The sequence below is a fragment of the Toxorhynchites rutilus genome, chromosome 1, assembly GCF_029784135.1.
Source record: "Toxorhynchites rutilus septentrionalis strain SRP chromosome 1, ASM2978413v1, whole genome shotgun sequence".
Classification (NCBI taxonomy): domain Eukaryota; kingdom Metazoa; phylum Arthropoda; class Insecta; order Diptera; family Culicidae; genus Toxorhynchites; species Toxorhynchites rutilus.
Genome location: NC_073744.1, coordinates 149,248,242 through 149,253,427, shown reverse-complemented (window position 1 = coordinate 149,253,427; position 5,186 = coordinate 149,248,242). Strand labels below are relative to the sequence as shown.

At 37.6% G+C, this 5,186-nt stretch overlaps 1 long non-coding RNA gene across 1 annotated transcript; it reads right to left on the bottom strand.

Moving 5' to 3' along the window:
• Positions 1-1,621: 1,621 nt before the first annotated feature.
• Positions 1,622-2,209, bottom strand: LOC129763242 (uncharacterized). The gene is made up of 2 exons (XR_008740847.1): positions 1,978-2,209; positions 1,622-1,852 (listed from the first exon to the last, which is right to left on the bottom strand). It is a non-coding gene; the product is annotated as an uncharacterized LOC129763242 (long non-coding RNA).
• Positions 2,210-5,186: the final 2,977 nt, after the last annotated feature.

Here is a 5,186-nt window from a genome sequence, read left to right as displayed (position 1 = left end):
ATGCTCCAACTGAGCGAACGTGTCAGACGCCGTTAGCAGAGTTTAAAAGTGGTAATTTTGACTTGGAAGACGAAGAACGTTCCGGACCACCAAAAAGTTTGAAGATGGAGAATTGGAGGTTTTACTCGATCAAGATCCGTCACAAACGCAACAAGAACTTGCAAATACACTTGTAGTAGTTCAGCAAACCATATCGGATCGTTTTAAAGCACTGGGAATGATCCGAAAGAACATTTTGAATTGAAGCAACGAGACGTCGAACGCCGTTTTTTCACGTGCGAACAACTGCTCCAACGGCATAAAAAAAGTGTTTTTTACATCGAATCGTTACCAGCGATGGAAAGTGGGTCCATTACGATAACCCGGGCAACGTATGGATTCCCCGGTCATGCACCAACATCGACGGCCGCACGGAATATTCACAGCCAGAAGATTATGCTGTCTATTTGACCAGCTGGATGGGGTGTACTATAAGCTGCTAAAACCGAATGAAACCACTACGGGGGACGCATACCGACGACAATTCATGCGTTTGCGCCGTGCACTGAAGGAAAAACGGTTACAATACGAGCAAATCCACGATAAAGTTAGTTATTTTGCAACACGACAATGCTCGGCCGCATGTCGCGAAACCGGTCAAAACATACTTGGAAACGCTGAAATGTGAGATCCCATCCCACCCGCCGTATTCACCAGACATTGCACCGTCCGTTCGCTACCTTTTTCGATCGATGCAACAAGGCCTGGTTGAACAGCACTTCTCCAATTTTGATGAAGTCAAAAATTGGATCGATTCTTAGTTAGCTGACAAACCCGCCAATTATTTGCGCAAAGGGAACCGTGAATTGCCAGAAAGATGGAAAAAAGTTGGAACTAGCGATGGGCAATACTTTGAATATTAAACTTGTAACCATTTTTGCAGAATAAAGCATTAATTTTTGGCAAAAAAAGAAAAAACTTACCGGTACTCCTATTATTTGAATTTTTCATGTTAGTTTCAATAAGAACAACTAATGAAACTCATAATCAGACTCAGCAGGTTCTAAACAGTTCATGTGTATTGAATGTTGTTTCGAAATTGACTGGTTTTCAATGACTTTTCGGCTTTTGCCCTTGCTGCTTTAAATTACGAGTTGTTAACACAAAAATGGCTCCATAGTTTTTGATTTCTTCGCGCTCTAAAAATCAGGCCTATTGCTAGATATAAGAACTAGTTACTACATAAGGCTAGAAGTGATAATTTATTGTAAAAGAGAAAAAAAATCGATGGTGACAATATAGTTGCCACTACCAGTAAAAGGGTTAAACAATAGACTGCCCGGATACTATCAGTACTTCATGCGTCCTTGGAGCCGCGTCATACGATGGTACGAGGGGCAGAAGCTGTCGATAGGGATTGGGACTCGCTAATAAGAATATTGAAGGGATGGTGACTAGTTTGCTCAGCAATTAAGCACAGAAGCGCCATAGCTAAATTCGTTTGTTCGTGCTGTTTATGCACAATCATACAAGAACCCTCACAAAGAAAGCTTCACTATTATTGTTCAAAAGGGAAAACAATTGATTTGATCTGTCAAAATGCGGGTAAGCAACCATAAACAGAAGAATAACTTGGAACAAATATGATCGAATGAATTACCAACTTTATTTCGTGAATTAACTTTTATTACATTCTGTTGGAATTACATACAAATAACTTTTTCATCAAATCAAATTGCTAGAAATCTGTTAGCCAGTTTTTAATATCCCATATTCGTATCCTTATTCATAACATGTTGCTCCGGAATCTTCTGCTAACTTCTATCTGTTCACATGTGGATTCATGGTGAAAACGTCATTTTCCATTAAAAATCTGTTGGAAAAAGAAACGCTATTAGTTACGTACTAGCATATTCGTGTGATCAAATGTATGTTGCGAATAGCATTAGGCTAATTCATATTATCCACCATTTTCTGTGACTAATATTTTCCACTCACCTTATATCCTAATTTCCCTTAGTGTTATGATAAAACTTATGTTTTTAAAACGTGATATTGCCTCTGCGAAATATTCCCTTTGATGCGATATGCTAGGTAGCGGAATCGCAGGGAAATTTGCAGGGCAAATCACGGTTCAGAAGAGCCATTTTAAAGACAAAAATTGTTTCTGGTCAAACCAGTAAACCGCACAACACATTTAACTTCGTCCGACTCCAATCACGTAGGGAAAGAAAATGGCACTGAATCATCGCACAAATGCACCAGCCAGCAGGGTCCGGTATCTACCCTTGTATGAGCAGGGTTGCCAATAATATTTTTCAAAAAACTGGAAGATTACTGTTAAATAAACTGGAAGAAAACTGGATCCTATAAAACCGTTTTATTAAGAAAATCGGCTTTGATTTATCTAAAATTATTTTTTTTACATATTGCAATGCTTCTGAAATAGAAGTTCCTTCTAAGCTTCTTATAGTATTTATATGTAGTTCATAAAATGGCGAATCAAACTATTAATTAATCAATCAATTCTAGCAGATAAACATGACGGTTTCCACCTCTCGAATATTATTGTGAAACAATTTTTAAGGATCTTCTAAACCTCTAGAAAATACGTTTTTAGTTGGATGAAACTTGAAACATCTCGAATTTGCGGACATGCATGGGGACACGGTTCCTGGTTATAGAACACTGCATCGAACCTAATCTCAATTTCTTCTAACGCGATTTTGTTTTCTGTTGTTTTGACCATCTTCGTTGCTATCTTTTTCGCACTCACTAAAAATATAGAGTAGAAGAAATCAATAATTTCATGCACGGCGCCTAACCTTACCTTAAGTTTTTGAGTAGTTTGTTTCAGCTCTCATGCATAATTCTTGATTAGGCCCCACAATATTATTCCAGGACTAAAATGAGCACATTCTATACCAAAACATTTTCCTTCTTATATCAGGCTTGTCCAAACAAAATTTTGTTATCAAAATCAAAATGAGGCATCCTTAAGTTTTACCTCCACCTCGAAAAAATATTTTTGGAAAATATATTCATATTAATAAACGAAATAACAAAAATGTATACATATTAATAGGTAAAATAAACATTATAGTTGTTCCGAACAGAAACTAGCAGTGGGTCAGCGTTACAAGAACCGTTAAGCGTTAAGAACCATAACTGAAAATATTAGTGCGCCGGCAGTGAAACAATAGATTCACAAACCATTAACACAGAATTGTCAAACACTCACCAATTCATTTTACTAATCACATACTAAAATAGAATAAAAATTACAGCTCAACTCAAAATAAACATAAAACGAGTTTTGCTCGGTTTGGTCGGTTGTGTCAACAATAGTGCAAATGCATTTTATGCAAAGTATGCATAAAAACAATTCCAAGAAAGTAAGGTTACTTGGAATTTATATTCATATCAAATAAAGTCAATGGATCAAATTGATCTTCTGAACTTTAGAATGATTTGGAAGACCTACATCATCTGATGTTTATATAAACCTGAAAAGACCACATAGTGTGCTATACAAACCATTTTGGGTGAGATTTCTTGCTATGAACATTGCACCGGTTGTAGTGGAAATGGTAGATCAATTGATCTGAACTTTGGAATGTTTTCTAATATTTATATAAATTCAAAGACACTACACACACTGAGCGCTAACCGTATTGAATTCGGAAGTATAAGCGTGCTCCCGTGGCCGAGTGGTTAGCGTCCCACACTATCATGCCGGGTGTTCGGGTTCGATTCCCTTTCTAGTCGGTAGATTTTTCGTCAAAGACAATTCTTCCGGCTCGCACTGTGGTCACGCGTACTCTAGAGCTTGCCACTCCAGAGTACATTTAAGGCGTGTTATTCGGCATAGAAATCTCAACCAAGTATTACTAATAAAAATGACGCAAGTAATGCTACGATGAGAAGGCAAAAGTTTCACCGGAACGTTAGAGCCATCCAAGAAGAAGAAGAAGCAGGAAAAAATAACACCAATATCATGGACAGACATACAGCTGTACTAGCGTTGTACAGGTACCATCGTACCATGACAGACATACTTTGGTTGTACATTGTACCGTACGTCAAATTGACAATCAGAAAATTTTCCAATTTTCACCACATATTTCAATGAAAAAGGTTTTTATTTAGTGTCTATACTATCAAACACAACAAACAAGTTTCCAATCTGAGTTATTAGCTCAAGAGAAAGTCAATAAAAAGGACGTTTACCAAGTGTTTTGATTCGATTTGTTCATGCTACCCACCACTAACCGTCTGTGGCGCTGCGCACAGTACAACTGTAGCCATGTACAGTGGTAAAACCAGGTGTGTGACACGATTATCGCTATCTCACTCTACCTACCGTCACCGCCTATCTCACTATCCCTCTGCTGTAAAAGTTCATCGTCGACATCACGATATGTCAGATGGTGGTAAATTGGTAATTCGCGATAACGTCGACGTCTGGTGGCGACTTCAAGTTTGAGTCATAATTTGGGTCCCAAAATCGTTAGTTTAATCTCTACCAGATTAGAAGACACGAAGCCGGTTTTCGAATTTTAAAATTTGAATGAAAATTTTCACATTATGTTATTCAATTATTAGAAACACGTATTTCTGACTTTCATTCAACCATATGGTCATACAATTCCAACATTGTTGCTGATTTTTTTCTTTATAATATGAAGTTGTCTTCATAAACAATTTTCGTATGAGACTTTTTCCCCATCTGCAAACGAAAATGTTTTTAATTTAAACAGAATACTAATTTGATATGGGAAAGCTAATTTTCATTCATAATTTTAATTTTGAAAACGTTCCCTCCGACTGAAAATCAGCTGTTCTTTGACGCTCCCCTAAACTAGTAAACGAAGCTCACTGCCATCAACGCGGATCGCTGTTTTGAAAAAAACAAATACTTCTGACGTGTTAGATGTTAGCATCAAAAACATGGCGGGTGCCATACGGCTGGGTAAAACATCTCGGTACAGATACAGCGATTGTACCGAGTTGCTTGCATGGTTCTAGCGCTGTACATAGTGACAGACATACAAATTTCGAAGTACAGCGCACGTACAGTTGTATGTCTGTCATAAGTATAAGGTGGGTTCGTAAGAAAAGATTCGACCTTGGATCGATCAAACGATAAATGTCAAAAAACAAAACTAGACATGGGATAGGAAGGGTGAGGGAGGGATAATATTTAT